Source organism: Anguilla anguilla, chromosome 13 (genome assembly GCF_013347855.1).
Source record: "Anguilla anguilla isolate fAngAng1 chromosome 13, fAngAng1.pri, whole genome shotgun sequence".
In the NCBI taxonomy this organism is placed as follows: Eukaryota; Metazoa; Chordata; class Actinopteri; order Anguilliformes; family Anguillidae; genus Anguilla; species Anguilla anguilla.
The window spans coordinates 26,993,710-27,014,113 of NC_049213.1; positions in this window are offsets into that span (position 1 = coordinate 26,993,710).

The following is a 20,404-nucleotide window of genomic DNA, read 5'->3' on the forward strand; positions in this document are numbered from 1 at the left end:
TAATAATTATGCTGTTGTGCAGAACTTCCCTTTGACTGACTATGCCTGAGGAATGATGACACAGTTTAGCTTGAACAGAAACTTAAATACAGCAGAAATGGAAGTAAATAAAAAGGCCCTGCAGCTAGAAAATAATGCGGGCAGGTGTAGGAAGCTGAGCATGGGCGGACAGAGGCCTGTGTGTCACTCCGGAGACGGCACAGAGCAAAGAGCCAAGTTTCGCATGCACACTCTCGGCTATATTTAGCATGCTTCAACTACAACTGCGCCAACAGTAACAATCAAATCTGTTGATTTTAACTGATGTTTTTCAGAGACTCTTGAACACAACCAAAGGGGTTTCTGCTGTAAATCTGTTACATAAAGCGAGCGATAATGGTATTTGGTGAATTAGGCGATGATTTAATTAGCTATGAATTTGTAGCTGTAATTACTGAGTAAAGATTTTTGTGTCATGGACAATTATACAGAAAATTAAAAATCAACATATGCCCCTTTATTGCAATAAGAAGTATTTTGTCTGATGATGCACAGATCACAAATTTTGAATTAATTCCATTGACTTGTTATTGGTTTATTATTGTTCATTGTTTTATTATTGTTCACACAATTACACATGAAGGCCAGAATTTTAACATTAAAGTGCAAACCTGGTTTATTCTCCTACCCTATATATGCACTACATTTCCAAAAGTATGTGGACACCTCTTCTAATGGGTCATACTGAAGAGCTCAGTGACTTTCAACATTGCACTGTCATAGGAGGCCACCTTTCCAGCAAGTCAGTTCATCAAATGTCTGCCCTGCTAGAGCTGCCAACTGTAAGTGCTATTATTGTGAAGTGGTGGCATATAGGAGCAACAACAGCACAGCTACAAACAAACAATAGGCCAGACAAGCTCACAGAACAGGACCGTCGAGTGCTGAAGCAAATGATCAGTCCTCTGTTGCAGCACTCACAACAGTGTTACAAACTACCTCTGGAAACCACGTCAGCACAAGAACTGTTCGTCAAGTACTTCATGAAATGGGTTTCCATGGCCATGTAGCCACACACAAGCCTAAGATCGCCATTCACAATGCCAAGCGTTGGCTGGAGTGCTGTAAAGCACACGGCCATTGGACTCTGAAGCAGTGAAAACGCGTTCCCTGAAGTGATTAATCACACTTCACTATCTAGCAGTCTGATGGATGAATCTGGGTTTGGTGGAATGCATAGTGCCAACTGTACTGGCCCGAATAGTGCCAACTGTAATGTTTGGTGGAGGAGGAATGATGGTCTGGGGCTGTTTTTCATAGTTTGGGCTAGGCCCCTTAGTTCCAGTGAAGGGAAATCTTCATGCTACAGCATACAATGACATGCTAGAAAATTGTGCACTTTCAACTCTGTGGCAACAGTTTGGGGAAGGCCCTTTCCTGTGTCAGCATGACAATGCCCCCATGCACAAAGCAAGGTCCATAGAGAAATGGTTAGAGTTAGGTGGGGAAGAACTTGACTGGCCTGCACAGAGCCCTGACCTCTAACCCATAAAACACCTATGGGATGAATTGGAATGTCGACTGCGAGCCAGGCCTTAAGCCCAAAATCACTGCCCGACCTCACTAATGCTCTTGTGGCTGAATGGCAGCGAATCCCCACAGCCATGTTCCAAAATTTACTGGAAAGAGTGGAGGCTGTTACAGCAGCAGAAGGGAGTCCAATTCCATATTAATGCCCATGGTTTCAGAATAAGATGTTCAATAATTACATGTGGGTATGATGTTCAGGTGTCCATGTACTTTTGGAAATGTAATGTGTGTATATATATATATATATATATATATAGATAGATAGATAGATAGATAGATATGAATCAAAAAACCGAAAACTAAAAAAAACCCCACTATTAGAGAAGTCCCTCCTAGAATGCCAGGATCACCATGGTGCTTAGACTCAAAACAAAAAGCCCCCCCCTCTCCTGGGAGCAGCCCTGTGTCACACACATCCCTGAGGAGCGGGGAGTGTGACCTTGGTGCGATCTGCGATCTCGGGAGGTCAGCACCCTAATGGACAGGATCAGAGCCTCGCGGCCCCGGCGGCCCCTGGATGCGCCGCGGGACGGACCCCCCGCCGGGGCGGCAGGGGGAAGGGCCGCCGGTCATGCAGCGAGCAAATGGAGCGCCGTCGGGCGGCGAGCAGAATCCGATGGCTGAGCTCACGCTCGGCCGCCAGCGACCGCCCACCGCGCAGAAAGCCTTCCGCTCCGGCAGCTCGTGGCTTGTAAGTTTGTTTAAGATGCATAATTCATGAAGGCAACATCACAGCACCCTTGAACGACTTCTCGCTCATGGTCCACTTGATGCGACAGGATCGGACAGCCGAGGGCAACCTCTGAAGGCACTCGGAAGCTGACATTATCATTCCCTGTGTCCTGCGGAAAGAGAGAGTGTGCCTCTGCCGGCACCCCAATCCCCCCACCCCAGTAACCAGCCCCACCCCTACCTCCCAACCCCCCGGGTCATTGAATGAAAGGAGTACTTTTTACCTTGAATGCGCCAGTATGAAACTTTTTAAACAGCACAGGAGCTCATTTCAATTGTTTAGTGCCGGTGGGGCAATGGGACTGCCTTAATGATATTCTGGTGTATTGATTTTAGCAGGAATATTTTTTCTTCAGTTGAAGAATATATTCTTTCCAAAACTAGCAGTTACCCCAACAGAAGGAGAGCTTGGAGACCTCTGAATACCTGATTGACAGGTCTCAGGACATGCTAAGTTTTTCTCTGACTCTTCCTGTCTGGTCAATCTAGTCAAATGCATTAAATGATTATTAATGAAAATTAGTTTCATTTATGTTGCACTTTTAATGTATTCTAAAGCACACAAGCCGTGTGAAGCCCCGTGAAATTGATTTGATGTATTAATAGAGACACAGAGAATGAAAAAATCAGTTTTGAAAGAAAGTACTGTAGCCCATATTTCAAATTATGTTCTGTTGAACAGCAGTTTTTCTCTCTCATACACACACAAAAAAGTACTGTGCCTATAGATCCACATTCAACGCACTGATGTGATGATTTATTCACATACTGACATATTGATTTCCGCATATCTTTATTCCCGAAGAACTAAGCCAAGCATTTGTCACACAGTTAGCATCTTTTGACAAACGGAGCAGTGATGCCCTGTTTTGAGCTCCAAACAGGGACCAAACGGCATGCTATTAAATCAAACTAGCCGTGGGGATCCGAGCCAAATGTGGACACATTATCATGGCATCATTCCCACCGTTTCGCCCATCAGAGGCAAATCAAATATTCTGTTCCATTATTCTTCAATTTCTGCCCTGTCTTCCACTGGACTCAGGGATTGCATACACTGACTATGGCTGTGGGCTCTGGAACATTCTCCCTTCTGCCATCTGCCTCTATGGAGGGGCATATCGTAAACCAAAGCCAGAACAGGGAAGTGCTGGCGTGGGGGCAGGGGTCCTGCATTGGGCAGGTGCTCACACTGCGCCTTGAGAGGCCGCTGCATTCCAAACTCACACACACAATCAGACAGATAGACAGACAGACAGCTAGACTAGCGGTAATCAACCCTGTTCCTGGAGATCTACCATCCTGCAGGCTTTCATTTCAACACTAATTTGGCATACCTGATTCTACTCATTAGCAGCTCACTGAAATCTCCAGCTGATGAATGAGGTGTGCTTTGTTAGGGTTGGAGTGAAAACCTACGGAATGGTAGATGTTCAGGAACAGGGTTGGTTACCACTTAGCTAGACAGAACCCTCTCGCCTGTCTCTCATCTCTTGTGTGACAGACAGATGGTTTCTCAGACAACAGACAAATCTGAGCAGGACATATTTACTGACCGACAGGCAGATTACACGCAGAGTGGCTCTGAACATTAGGACACACAAGGCCAGGCAGACATCACGCCTCAGAGACAGACAGCCAGGACAGACAGATAGGAAAGTGTCTTATCGGAGATTAATTTGGTTTGTGGCTGGTAGGGAAAAGAGTGATAGTGTAAAGTGTCACAGCCAAAAATGGTATCACAATTAGGCTAAATGTTCCCAATAAAAATTAATTACCCTCACTACTGTGATTAATTAAGGAGGCGATGATAAGAAATAAGTAATATAAGGATTATGAAATACACACAACCAAGTAACAGATATGTTTACTTTGTATTTGCTTGTATTTATTTTGTACTCACGCTTGTTTTCTTTCACTAAAACTGTGTTGGATCAAGATTTGCTTTTGGAATTAAATGAATAAATGATGAATCGGCATTCCAAACAATCCAGTGAGCCACTATATGAAAACAAACAAGGCACCAAATGCTCTTCACTGTTTCTGTTTCAGTTGGCTGGTTAATTTCATTTAATTTCTTACTGATAATGTTTTGTGGTTGGAAAGAAATACATGTAGTTCCTTTTACAATTTTTTAATAGGCATTAGAATTATACATACAATATATTACAATTGGTGGCATTTCCGTACATGGCTGATGTATACAGAATGTGTATTTTCTCAAAGAAATATGCTGCCTTAAAATATTAAATGTTTTGCTTTTTTTTGTTGCGTGTTTCTTCTTTCAAGGTACAGGTAATGAGCAATAAGACAGAAATGCAACCATGACCCAAGAGTGAAGGGTAACCACCAACCCTTTTCCTGACATGGTTTACATCCTGAGAAGTGAAAGTTGATGTTGATTGTTTCTTAATGGAGCTGAGTGATTATCTTTACTCCATGCCAATGCACTTTTTTCCCAACGAGAGTGGCGGAGGGGGTCTTTCAAGATGACAAAGTCCCAACCAGAGAGCGTGAACAATGTCCCGTCCACAGAGCACGAATGGTCACGTAGCGCCTCGAAAAGCACGAGATCAACGCTATTCACATGGTCAGCGTTTTCCGCTTCCATCAGCGAGCGTGAATCGATTGACTTTCTTGTGTTAGAGGGGTGTCATATTCTTTCTGCAGGACATGCACTGTGCCACAGCACATGCACACCCCGTATTACTGTGAGTGCGGATGGCTGTTTGTGTTTTTCTTCACTACCTGTAACCCCTTGGAGAAAGCATCGTAAACATAATGAGAAAAGAACAACCCAGTGAGTAATACTGAAGGATAAGGAATTGAAACAGAGAGAGAGATGCTGATGCAGTGTGAAAGGTAGCACAGGAACATTACCACTCACACAGATAGTGCCACATCAAAGCCATAATCATGAGCGCTTGCCCTTCGTCTTACCGCACCAATCATCTGACACTGTTCCATTCTGTGATTGTGTAAATGGCATTTATGGGGATACCCTGACACATTTTCTATGAGGGCGGTTTGTTCATGGCTGGTGCCTGGTTGACAAGCTGTTGGCTGTGCATAATGTAAATGCACACTAGCCTTTTCAGTGTTAAATCCACTCTGAGTACAAACAGTATGATTCCTACGGGACTCATATAAACTCTGTTAAAGTTGAATTCAAATAGTGTATGAGATCATGCCAGTCACAAAACTTTGGACCTGAGGGAACTGGGAACTGAGGTTCCAGCAGGCAAGCACTACAATGATCTCACCAACCTTCAAATGGCACCGGTAACTGATTAAAAAGTGTTTTACCCTGAAAATAATAAATGAAAAAATCATACAGTATATATATTATATATACTACATATATTATTATATATTATATAAACTCACAAACACACTCATGCATGCACACACACACACACACACACACACACACACACACATATGTGGTACAACTAGGGAAAAAAAAGTAAACTTAGGCACAATTCCCAAATGAGTGGGCAATAATTAACCAGCGTTGCTATGGTCTCTGCAAGGCAATCTGCCATGGGAGCCATTCACGAACAGACGGGTGAGACTGGCACAGGGAGTGGGGAATTGGAACCTGATGACTCCTCAAGAAATGAATCCTATTTTCTTAATTAAGATAGCATTCACTGCCTTCTCTCACAGTTTGGCTGGTAATTACCCATAACCCCTCTCTAATGATAAAAGCCCATACTGGTATATTGACTGGCATATGCTGGCTCAGCACCGGGGAGGGCTGACGACTGAGGGGTGTCGGATGGTTAAATTGGGCCCTCACACAGGCTTGGATCGGCCACTAATTGCAGAGTAAGAGCACCACCCTGCCATGTGCTGTCCTTTCCACACAGCTGATGCAGATTTATCTCTGCAGTTCCACCAACTCTTCCATTTCATTTACTTTCGACAGCATTTCATCAGACCCACCCCCCCACCCCCCAAAAAAAGAAAAGAAAAAAAAAAGGTTATGGTCACAACTGACACACCATTTAAAATGGAATATATCAGAAAGGGAATGGGAACAATAAAACAATTATTATCTTATAATTAAAAGCACCAATGGTAAAATAGCAATGCATATAAAGATGATGAAAGTTCACTCCTAATGGGCTCAAGGGATCCTATTATATGTTATTCTCCTTGAGCTAGCATTATGTGTGGCTAAAGTATATTTAGCTGGAACAGTGTTAAGCAGGTGATGGAAGTAATTTGGGGATAGTCCTAACAGGACATGCTTAAACACAGCAACTGCCTTACTGGCAAGGTAAGCTCTTTGGACAGAGCTGTGCAGAGATAAAAAATAAATAAATAAATAAATAAATACTATAGTAAATGTGAAACTTTCTCAGACTCTCGAGCCATTGTCTCATGCCCATATTACATTGACACAATAAAAAGCCAATATGCTGATGCTGCTGCCAAAACAATCAGGAAAGACAGCCTGACAGAGAAGCAAAAGAGAGGCATTGGAGAGCAGTCCGGACACATTCTCCTTCAACACCTCTGTAACACGAGACAATTGGCTGAGAGAGAGAGACAGGTGTGGAAAAATCACCTCAAAAGTCACATTTCAGCAAAGGAGAGAGAGGAAAAATGTCAACTAAAACTACATGGATGTTGATATGCTTTGGACAACGTCTTCTTTCAGAAAGAGGCTATCAGTGCTATCATTCACAACATTTCCCACTTGTCCTTTTTCATTAGAGCGCTCAGCTGTTCCCCCGCGCTGATATGTAGGGCGGGTGTGAGGGTAGCCGTCAGGATGAAGATGATTAATGCCTCCATTGTCCAGCGTCCCGTTTGCTGCTCACCTGCCTGTGGGGACCGAGCCAGATCCACTTTGCGCATCTGGGATTCGGCTGCCCTTGTCCCTCCTCCAGCAGTTAGAGAATGCTTTGCTCCCCCCCACCCCAGCTCGAAAACCGGGCCTCTTCTTAAGGATCAAATCACATCTATGGCGATATGTATGGTGTGGGAAGAGCCTGTGATAGCACAAGGTTGGTTACTCATTGTTCTTTTCCATTTGGAGTAAAGCAAGCTTTTATAAAAGGCTGAAAATGAAGATGACACCTATCTTGAATCCAGAATTCCATACTACCCAGCAGCAAATAAATACCAGAGTTATATCAAAACCATATAAAAAACTGCACTTATACTGTAATGACAATGAATTTCAATATATAAATACAGAAATAACTATTGCAGATAATCAACAACTAACATAACATAACATAGTATAGCATAACATAGCAAAACATAACACAACACAACAGAACACAACATAACATGACATAACATCACACAATGACAAGAACAGGCCATTCAGCCCAACAATGCTCGCCATTTTCCTGACTAAATAGAACTTACTGCTCTGATTATCTACAGATAATAGTAGATAGTATCTAACACCATATCAAGCCTAGTCTTGAACATCCCTTTTCTGTCTCAACTATGTGAGTACTACATACTCTAAGGCTGGGTCATCAAACAATTAAATACAAAGAGCATAATTATAACCTGTAAAATATATTTTTTGGTAACCCATACCGTACACAAATACTACATCAATAGACAGCAGAATCACAAAAACATATCACAAATAACATATAACAAAATACAACCAACAGCATACATTATAACATCAAAAAAGACTTAATATGGACATAAATACACATATAGTACCAGGCAAAGAATATCTAACTGTACACAGGCATCAGTAGTTGTCTTTTTGAATAATTCCCTGAGCTTGAGAAAACTTCCAGCCTGAAACTAGAAGGCTCCAAATGCATTCCAATACTTAAAAGACACAGTGAATAAATCTGCCCAACTTCAGGCTTTCATGAAGCACACGCACGCATACACATGCATACACACACACACACACACACACACAGCTAATGATATATAGGTTGAAGCCTGAATCATCTTTTGGTTCTCTTTCTACTCTCTTTTGTGAGTCACAAGAAGTCTGTTGAATGGATCCCTACACACCTGTGGCAATCACATACCTAAACATTACAAAAGTATAGATTATCCTGATCAAACATCAAACGCCATTTTATATCCAGATTGCTGATCTGCCTTCCAGTCATCCGTCTGAATATTTGTTTGGTACTTTGGAGAATAATGGCTTCCCCAGACAAACTGATTAATTAATTCAGCTGCGGCCTGCGATTTCATAACTATCTGGTCTATCAGTCTTGTTACACTTTTTCAAACCCGAATTTTAATGAATGTTAAATACAGACTTGCATACGTATAGTACAGCAACAGCAGATGAAAGGGAAGAAAATCAGGCATTCATGGCACCTGTCTTCTGCCAGCCAAAACTGCCTATTTATCCTTCCATTTCTTTACTCAAAGTGATAGAATGCACAGAAATTTCTGACACACCATCTCATTTGGATTGTTGACAGAATGATAATTAGCTTGGGATCACTTGAATAATTCATGCATCTTAATTAGAAATATTTCCATCAGGGTTTTTCCATGAGTGGAGTTTTTTTTCTTTTCTACATTCCATCTCAGTTCTGCCAAAACCATTCATTCACATTAGAGAACTAGTGGAAATAGAGTATTTAAAAAATTTAAAAAAACTAATGGTGAAAAAGGAAGATATGTTGCAATCATGTAATCCCAAAACACGTGTCCATATGGGAGCCTGCATAGACATGCACAACAATGAACACCTGAGTTTCATTTTAAACAAAAATATTCTTAGTAACAACTCTGAATCCCATTCAAATATGTGATCAATTGCCAATCAAATTAATCCCAAGCATGTTGTTGAATTAACACATTCACTGATTAAAAAGTATTTGATATGGGGAAGAAACAGAATAGAATACAACACACACACATGGAATAACCTGCTATCCGGTTCAATATTTGACATTATTGAAGCTATAAAAAAAGAATTCAGATATGCAGGGTATCTATGAGCTCTCATTCTGTCATGTGTGCATGGAAGAAATATATCAGCATGTTCAGCAGCAGTCACATCCATCTGTTCCTTAGTTTGCAGCAAAATTAGCTGCTTAATGTAGCGTGTTCCTTTAAGTAATTGGAAAATAATTAATAACCTGAAATTTGATCATCTTTGCTGAATGATTCTTACAGCACATGTAACCACAGCTGTGTTTGAGATTACTCAGGGGGTGGGGGGTGGGGGGTTGTGTGCCTTATGGTGATATAGCAATTATAGTTTGCTATGAGGTATCAGGATGAAAGGGTCCCTATATGATAGCTATCAGGATACTGCGGAAAGCACAATGCACAAAACAATACTATACTTCACTGGATGAAAACAAGAATATGAATCTAGTCGCATCCGATTACTACTGTGTAGAACTGCTGTTAAACTGTAACTGTAATTAAAAGCTGTTAGCTGGGCAATCTGTTTTTTAACAACAACAGCAAGAACAACAATGACATCATGTATTATAATAATAATAATAATAATAATAATAGGTAGATGCGTATACAGTTAGATATGGACAGTTAGATATGGATAAGATAAATATAACTTAACTTTGAGTGTTGATTTTTATTATAAAAAAAGATCTATACAGGGGGTCATTCAAGAATTCTAATATCATCAGAAGGAAACTGTGATGCCCAGCTTTCTGAATACATTACCATGTCTCTAGAGTACACAGAAAATGGATGAGTCATTAGGCTCCTGGTTGTGTTGCATGCCAATGTGTGCCACCTGGCTTAGGATGCACCCTGAGAAATGCTGGTGACATATCAAAAGGATAAAAAAATGTGATAGACAGGACAATGGCAGGCAAAGCACAGTCTCTCTCTCTCTCTCTCTCTCTCTCTCTCTCTCTCTCTTTCCCTCCCTCCCTCTCTCATTGAGTGGACACTAGTGTACAGCTGCATGGCAGTCATCCCTCTGACACACATTGAGAGTGACTGAGAATATGAGCAGCAGGAATGGGAGGACATTAAATCCTCCCTCTAATGATGGCACTCTGAGATTGTTTTTATAAATATTTTATAAAATGTCATGTGCCTCACAGGAGCACGGCGCGAGGGGGGCGGGCGAATGCTTTAGCAGCTGTGCAGGAGACTTAGCGCCCTCATTATGTACAGATCTGAGGTGCCTTGTGCCCCTGGCTTCCCCTGTCTGATAGGATGGGTGAAGGCCTAAAAGAACAGCAGAAGTTCAAATCACTGTGAGCTTCTGCCTCTCCCTAAATGTGTATGCATTTATATAATTCAATGACTCAAGTTAAAACATCCTCTGCCAGATCTGTTTGGATGTCAGAAAGAGGAAGGTTCTCATTTTAGCACTATTTCCCTGAAAGTACTGCTACAAAAATGATGTGCAATTAAATAAATAAAGCACTTTCAAAGGCAAATAAGATAGTAATGTCAACTGAAGCCAAGTTATCAGACGCATGTGTAACTACTGTCTGCTTTTATGGCCTCTCTGAGATTCTGGCTTGCCACAGGGGGGGACAATGGTGCCATTTTGGCCTGACGTTAACGGCCCAATCTGCAGCTCTTATTCTGAGAGCAGAATGGAGATAACAATTAACAAGATGTCAAATGAAGCCAAGAGCCTGCCTCTCTTTTTCCTGTCTTGTATAACAGGTGTCCTCTCTCCAGTCATAATGTAGTGGCCAGCAGTACAGAAGCTGTTATTGCTCTCATCTCAGTAGCAGAGACAGCTATTAAACTCACCCAATCACACTCCCCTGATGAATTCCCTTATGATGATTAAGAGCAGATATCCTTTGTTTCCTCTTGGGCCCTAAACTGTGTCCAGCTGCCATAAAGGAGTGTGTCATTTAAAAGTAACAAGTATGGAGCCAAATTAGGTGATACTGTAGGGCATAAACCACCAGAGTGCCATGTCTAACATAAAATCAAAATATTGTTGAGCTAGACTGTATTTCTGTATATTTCGTCATCTGAAATGTGCACATAGGGATGCTGTGAAGACTGGACTGGGAAATACCACAGAACACAAAATCTAACATTGAACAAAACTCTGACTCGTCCCAGGCCAGGAGAACAGGCAGGACAGAATGGAGTGGGGAAATATTAAATGGCACTCATTTTGTCTAATGATGATCTTCCTGTATTTACTGCCTAATGGACCGAAGAATGTAGGCTAATATTTCAGCAATTCCGTTGTTTGTGTAAGCATTTCAGCAAGGACATCCCACCAGGTCAAACCATGTCCCTACCCTGCCTGTGGTGACAGATCTATTGACTTAGAACAAGCAGGCTGTGGAATAATTTTTTGTTTCCATGATTACATTTTCATAATTATGGGCTAAATTATTATTAATGGTTTATTTGCCACTTGGTGAAAGGGCATTCAAAAAAGAGTCATACTGTATATTACAGAGTAATTTCCCCAGCAGACACTTTGGTGAATCTCATTAATAGGCTTTGGTCTGTTGAATGCTACCTTTGTTGTGTTGCTCATATCGTCTTTGCCGCCTGGCAGTTAGAATACTTGTGATGCCCAGGGTCAACGGTTTTTAAACAATAATAAGAGTTGTAACAGCATGACACAATAAAGCTAATTGTCTGTGGTGAGAGGGAGGCACTGAGACACAGAGCCGAGGAGAAGGGTGAGAACCGAATAGAGCAAAGGGTAGCAAAACTAATTACAGTATTGAATATATTCAATCTATTATTTTGTCAACTTGCTAGAATCATATAATAGCAATTTGGCTGAAAGTTTACAATAGCTGTAGCCAGCAATGGAAGATAAGTAGACCCACTGTCAGGGTGCTACTCCTTTTGCTCTGGTGAATGATATGGGATTTCTCTTCTGGAAACAATGCAAGCCATCATAACCTGTTGTTAATTTCTCAATTCACTTTTGGAGTTGGAAGTGAATCACTCCCAGAATTTTTGGAGCCACAGGTTAATTGATGCAAAATTTAGACTGTGAAAGGGGTAAAGTAGTGATAAACCCCCTATTTTATTCATTCAAACCTGCCCTATTCATTCTGCTGCTGATATTTGCAGTTACATAATCAATGAAGACAAGTGAGGCAGTACTTCTTAGTAAACTTTAACATGGCCATTCTGTTTTTACAGCCAATAGGTGGTTTGCGTCTTGCCGTGTTGCCTCTGTAGTTCTGTTCGTCTTCTGCAGTAGTAGTCACATCCACGTCTGCCTCCTGAAGAGTATTTCTGATCTGTCAGACTGGTGTTTCTTTATTACGGAGAGAATAAAAAGTACTGATATTTCTACATGGTAAAACCAACATGTAATAAAATACCCTTTAATAAAGGCTGAGAATCTAGACTTTAACCAAATATGAATAGTTTTTCTTACAAATTATGGAGTACAGATCTGAATCTAGAAAAATATGGCTATGTCCCAAACTTTATAGTTCCCACTGTATATATATGATGTGCAGTATATACTCTGTAATTAAATGTCAACTTAAAAGAAAGTGCCTTTTCATAAACCAGGGTTTGAACCACATTAACTTGCATAATTTAAGGCTAATGAGAAAACAACTCTGCATGAATATCAAATCTAAGCTAATCTGACTATTCCTGTCATAGCTTCCTTCATTAAAAAGGCATCATGCTCTCCTTTTAATGATCAGCAAAATCATTAAAATTTCAGCATATTATTATAGCATGTTCCTCTCCCATTACACTGAGATCCATTTCACATTCAAAGAGATGTTCGGTTTCATTTAGTCCAAGTCAAACACCAGGTCACACATCCCACACAACTATATTAATCAAAACAATTATTTTCACATATATGAAATAAACCTCATAGAAATTAAAATAATTATATGAATTTGGAATGAACATATTCATTTTTCTTTGGTTGCCTTTCTTAGTATTGGATGGATAGCACATTTATTAACGTTGTTTTTGATCTGTTTTACTGCTTGAGGCCAAAACCCTTCATACAGACACTCTGGAAAGGGAGGATGTTGTTTGTAGGACTGGATTCCATTAAAAATCCAGCATGATTTATTTAATTGGGATGACAGGTATGAAATTTGCCAGATTATGGATTGGTGGGGTATGCCCCATATCTATACAGCACTGAGAATTTTGCACATTTCCAGGTTTCCTACCACAATAAATAACCACAATAACCATAGACTCTCAACCCTTAAGAACCTTAACTTATGTACCTTCTGACCGCATGTGAACACATACAATTCAGATCCAACTTCACAAGTCCTCCTACTTTTTCAGTATTACACACAGCGATCAAAATGATCAAGCATACAGGCAAGATAAATGCCGGTCAATTTGCTGATAACATTTGAATATTAAACGTGCATGTTAAATACATACTGTATGTTCAGAAAAAAATCATCAAGGGGGAGCCATATGAATTCCACGACAGCTAGTTTTCTAGTTTTACGACCAAATTGACTGCTGTGGAATTTCTAGTGTTAACTATTTTTTAACTAGACTACTGTAGATACCTTGTAAATGCCACTTTTCTAAATTAATGTTAGCTAGGCCTAGAGATCATCTATTGACATACAATAAGTGAGAAGTCTATTGTGTATCCAATAACCCATTAAACACTTACTGTAATCCATTTAAAAATATTACAAATAGTTTAATAATTTGTAAATCATGGTAAAGGAAAAAATGACTGAACCCATTCCTATGAATTTCCTTGAGCTAGAATGTGTGTGTGTTTGCATGTATGTATGATTCTTGAATTTATATACATTAGTTATTCATAACAAACACTGTATATGTAGGTTTTTCTCCTTCTGTGTAAAATTGATATGCCACAGTATCCAGACTAAATGTAATGTTTGAATGAGGATTCATGTGTGCTACCTAAAGCAATATTTATCATAGATAAGCTAATTAGCAACTGCATTGCTATTTGTGTGTTTATGGTATTTTATTGCTTAGATTAATTGTGAGAATTTGATGGTGAAAGAGGCTGTAAAAAAGGTAGATTAACTGTACAACACATGTAAGCAATATAATCAGCACTTGTGGTTTCTTTTACAGAAGACAAAGATTTTGTTTGGGGCATTTGACGTAGTTTCTGTCTCCTGAGCTAATTACCGTGTTTGTGCTCAGAACTGTGACTTTTAATTATGTTAGTTTTTTTGCTTGTGCTTCAAATAATACCTATTCAGCTTTTTCTATATACTTTTATCTTCTCTGGTTGTTGCTGATTTCAGAAACTATAATTAGCAGAACAATAGTATAATTAATCACCAGATTAGTCACCAAATTGGATGAGGACTGAAAAACCTAAGACCTCTGACGACCCACTCTTTACCTGATCGAAAAACAGCATGCGTCATAGACTAAACATGCACTGCATAGCCAGGCCTGGCAAGAACAAAACACAGTTAAAAGATGGTTTGACATGCTCAGTTCTGCAATATTATGCTTTGTATGACTTGGATTGTATTTCCTCCCCCGAACAGATAGAGCAGTTAAGATTTGGCGGGGACCTTCATTTGATATTTGCTCCAAAATGGCTGCAGTAGCTCTTGAAGAGCTGGCAAAGAGCCCTGGCAGGGCAGACAGGACTGTATTTCTCTCTTTAATACACACAATAGTAATTGGGAAGAGGAATGAAGAGGCCTCACCCACACCTGCCACGCACTGCAAACAACCGCTCATCCCCCGCTTTATTTGCATGGAAAAAAATAAAAGCTTCAATAAAAGAAGCATTGCAGAGAGATGAGTTTTTAATCTCAGGAAGGAGATGAGATTGTGACCTGCCTCCATTTTGAAATGGACCTGAGGGGAAATTTGTGGCGGTAGGACTGCCAGCTCCCTCCCACAGGAGATTGTCATTGTACTTTCATTAATTTCCCAATATCTTGCGTGGATAATACAGGCTGAAAATTGTTCCTTCAAAAAGCATGCGCCCCGTGAATGTGCTTTATGGAACACAATCAAAGCAGTGACAGATATTTCAGTGGAAAGGAATTATTCCCTAAAATCTAGTCTTTCAAGAGGTTAGACACTTATTTAGCTTGCATTGCCCTTGCCTGACCCAGATAATGGAGGGTATTACAAGTGGAAGTGTATGAAATGTATTCTGAAAGTAAGTAATGCTTTCATTTAAGACTGCACGCCTCACATTCACAGTTGTGTCTTGAGTTGCCACTAAGGGCTACACAATCAGACCTATAGTAAATGGTATACGATGCATTTTCCTGTGATTGTTACTCGCAAAAGACTGGCTCTGTATGCTCTTGTCATCTCTATGATCCTATGAAATGATGTTGGTGTATGAAGTGTCAGCAAATTCAGTACTTGAACGTGCTCAAGGGGCAATGTCTGCAGGTTGTCAATGTATTTATGAATTAAGGGGAGTGTGGACTTTTTAAAGCATCACCAAAACATAGATTTCAATTGAAGGGTTAGGATGGGTCACTTCATAGCCAGATAAATCACACAGTAACAACCTAAGAATGTCAGAATGAAGAATAATTAGAATAAGCACACGACCACAGCAGGTGGACTCATACACACAGAAAAATGTGAAGATGAATGTAACATTACTCACCCACTGTTTCTGGTTTTTCCCAGACTGGTTCCTGTATCACAATGGAGGTGACACCTGACATGCAGTATACCAATAACACCGCAGACTGCTAGACAAAGAAGTACCATTATTCTCACATCAGATCAAAATTTTCTGTCAACTGCGGCCTGAAGCAGCACTGCCTGTAACAGCTGTGTGACTGGACTTATCCCGAATTCACTCACTGGCTGCAACTGCACACTATAAAACTCTCTCAATCAACCATCTTATGTTATTAGTGCACATGCCGCAGTAAATATTCATACAGTACATGCACGTACGAACCGACGCATGTACTGCACGTGCACACTCATTTTCCTTCATGCTAGTAGCGGGCCAATAGCTGCCTGAAAAGTCCTTGCGAGCAGAATGCGAAACTTCATCACCCCGTTTCAGATGTGCTTTATCACATCTGCAACCTTCATCGCCTCATTACAAATTTGCTTTATCACGTCGGCGAAATCACCTGCGACAGGCCACTTTCCGGGGCGCGCAGTCGACAGACTCCGCGCGCCGCGCGGCTCTGTCAACGTTATTTGATGTCAATAGCACTTGGCATGCACAGGTTTCATATATTCACTCCGGAGCCCGCAGATGGCTGGGGGCTGGGCGTCTACCGCTCCTTCGGGTTATTGCTATTAACTGCCAAAGTCACCTTCATCCCCAACGCGCGCATACGTGTGCTCATTCGAACCTGCACGAGCACGCACACACACACGCAAGCAAAGCCCTTTCAAGCGTGGAAAAATGTGCACAGGTTGGACAGCATGTGTGTGTGAGAAATAAAAAAAAGTATCACTTGTATAACAAGAAGCTCAGCGCAAGAGTTTTCCCCTCAAATTCACATTTATGTTCTTTTTGTGATCTGCCTTTTATCCACTGGTGCAGTGTTCTTTTCTTTAACAGTTTCCCCCTAGGCTTGGTGGCCATAGTCATGCACTCATGAAAGTCCATGCAGCACAGAATTTTCAACTTTACACACAGAAGTAAAAATTACAAAGAAAATAGAATTTGTCAATCTTCGTTGCTAAAATAGTATAAAAATGGCACAAATGATGTTCATCTTTAACTGGTAGGCCAATTGAGAAACCAATTTAATTTTGCAGTGACAACCTGGGCAATCAAAGTGGGTAGGGAATACAAGGGATTCTGTAACTAATGGACTGGTCAAGTGGCCAGACGTAAAGAGCCTATTTTATTTTATTTATTTATTCATTTTGTCTAGCTGGGTCTCACACATAATGGCAGAGCCTGTTTTTTTGTGATGGATGTATCTGGAGTAAAGTCAGAATTCTGTGGAAAGCCAAGTTGCATTCAAAGAAAAAGCAAACTACAATGAAAAACCATGAAAAGGAGATATTTATCAGTACCTGAGAAGTATGCAATTGTCCTTTCTTAAAATCTCCGAGAGGCTGTATTAGTCTAATATATACAATGAGCTCCAGAATAGGACAAAGACATATTTTTATTCTTTATTTGGCTCTTCACTGCACAATTTTATATTTGTAAACAAACAATCCACATGCGGTTCTCAAGTGTAGATTCTCAGCTTTTATTAAAGGGTATTTTTATACATTTGGCTTTCACCATGTATAAATAGCAGCACTTTCATACGTAGTCCCTCCATTTCAGGGAAACATAATGTTTGGGACAAATGCCTTTGCAGGTATTTCTGATGGGTCAGGTGTGTTCAATTGAGTCCTTAGTGCAGGTATAAGAGAGCTTTCAGTATCTAGTCCTGGTTTTAGGCTTGTGATTGCCTTTGAAGTCTGTTATGGGTGTTTGTCAATATGAGGGCCAAAGTTGTGCTAATGAAAGTCAAGGAAGGCATTACGAGGCTGAGAAATAAGAAATAAATAACAGAGACATAGGCCAAACCTTAGGCGTACCAAAATCAACATCATAAAAGAGAGCACTGGTGAACTCAATCATTAAAAGCACAGTAATCGCAAAGGGTCTGGTAGGCTAAGGAAGATCTCTACAACAAATGACTAAAGATTGCTCACCATAATGAAGAAAAAACCCCAAACACCAGTCTGACAGCTCAGAAACACTCTTCGGGAGGCAGGTGTAGATCTGTCGTGACTAATGTACGCAGCTGACTTCACAAATAGAATAACAGAGGCTACGGTGCAAGATGCAAACCATTATTTAGTTGCAAAAACAGGGTAGCCAGACCACAGTTTGCAAAGAAATACCAAAAGCAGCCTGCAGAGGTCTAGAAAAAAGTTATTGTACACAGATTAGACAAAGATTCACTTGTATCAAAGCGATGGCAAGAACAAAGTGTAATGGCCAAAACAATCATCCAAGTTCCAAAGCTTCACCCCTCATCTGTGAAACAACCCCATTGTTCATTAAAAAACTCTTTTTCAGTTAGACTGACGCAAATACAATTGTTTTCCAATTTGTGTCATTTTGTATTTTTCCCATTGGAATTCAGTTGTTCTTTGCTTGAAGTGTGAATTCACAGGAGTGTGGGAAAGGATTTCTGGAGCATCTGAGCATGTCACAAGTGCACCTGCTGGAGCCCCACAAGGAAGTGGCAACATCTAATTATCAGGCAATTTTAAACAAAATTATGTTGCTTGTGCTTCTGTTTTAATTAGAGAGGCTTTCAGAGGTCACATGAAATGAGTTTTTAATTAGTGTCAGCCATCAGTATATTTCTCCTCTATTGAAGCCATCTCTCCCGATACCTCTTTGTAGTTAATTGGATCAGAGAACTCACAAACATGCACACACACAGACACACACGCATCACTGTCAAAAGTTTTCACAAATGAAAGTTTATTGAACAAAGAGGAACAAATAAATATTTGAAAATATGGGAGTGCTTGAATAAGAGCGTGAGTTTAAATTATGCTTTTGGTGTTTTCCCTTCAATTAATAAAAGCACATTAACAACTTGCAAACAGGCAGAGTAAATAAAAGCGCACAGCTGCCAGTAAAAATGAGCTTCTCCAATAAATAGGAATGTCAGGTAATTGCAATTGCAAGAAAGACCAACAGTGGGTGCCTTGAATCTCAGGAGTGTGCTCTGTTTGTACTGGGTAATGACACCGCAGGAGCTAGCATACACACACTGGCACTAGCCACATTCCCTTCTCCTGATTGGTTAACCTCATGACAAAATTAGACTAGCAAATACCAGAGGTGTTCACCTAATTAGCTGCAGTCAGCAGACTCCTTAATTCTATGACCCCTCTTAGGTAAGCTATTCAAAGTAATAGATAATGACTTCTGTCATTCAATGAGCTGAATTCCATGTAAAAATAGTGCCGGATTTCTGGCCAGCTAACTTCAGAAAAGGTGCACAGTGCAATGATTTTTACAGTCACCGATCAGTATATATATTCAACTGGATGTGTATTTGTTATATATCGAATTTGACATTGTTATATGAAGAGATACAAGGAGCTCCATAATATTTGGTACAAAGAGATATTTTTTTTTTTTTTTCTTGAAAAACTTTCAAACACTCAACAGACAGATCAGAGACACTCTTACGGAGGCAGGCATGGATGTGTCAGTGACTACCTTCTGCAGAAGACTTTGCAAAAAGAACTACAGAGGCTATACTGCAAGAGGCAAACCACCAGTTAAAAGGGCTGGGAGAGTTCTGGAACTCGCATCAGTGTAAAGGCAAGAGCAAGGTGTGGAGGCCAAAAAGAACTGCCCAAGATCCAAAGCATTCTCCCCCATATCTGTAAAACATCTTTGAACATTATAGAGCTCACTCTCACTCTCTTCAATATCTTATATTTTGATGTGTGAAATATTTTGCATGTATGTGGATGTATATAAAATATTAAAAATACAAATTTTCTAATGTGAAGTTAATTCAATTCAACTTCACTGTGTGTGTGTGTGTGTGTGTGTGTATACATATATGTCAACCTCCCACAGAGTTCAGCCTGCTGTCACAAATTAAAAATGCAGGATTCATTTGAATTTCAATTAAATAGAATACATTTGCCCATCGTGTGTACCAAGTGGTATCACAGAGGAAAAATAATACAATATTCAGTGATATTATAATTCAGTCAGCGATTAAAAAAATGTTCAGCACTTTAACAGCAAGTACACTTGAAATTATTCCTTTCAAACAGCCCCTCCCCAAATTTAGGTTTTATCTGAATTAGAGGAGACTACACGTTATATGTTGGCCAAAATAGGTTTGTGTTGTTCACCTGCAGTGGAATTTATCTGAAAAGCAAATAGGCATGACTGAGAATATCGGCATGCATAATGCTGTAGTCTTGATTTAATCAAATAATTGCTTTAGAAACATATTTTGCATCTACAGCATGTCAGACACCAACATTTTAAAAGCAAGATACAGAACATAAAATGGTAGAAGTGAACATTATATCAATTAATGATGTCATGCAAGTGATTTGTTTCCAAATGAACTTGAATACATTCACTATAAAAGATACCAAGTTAATTTCCAAACAAAATGACCTCTATGTTAATGTCTACATTTGTTTTAATATACATCCTGAACTAATGCCTACATAGCTGGTTTTTCATAGCTACAAATGAACC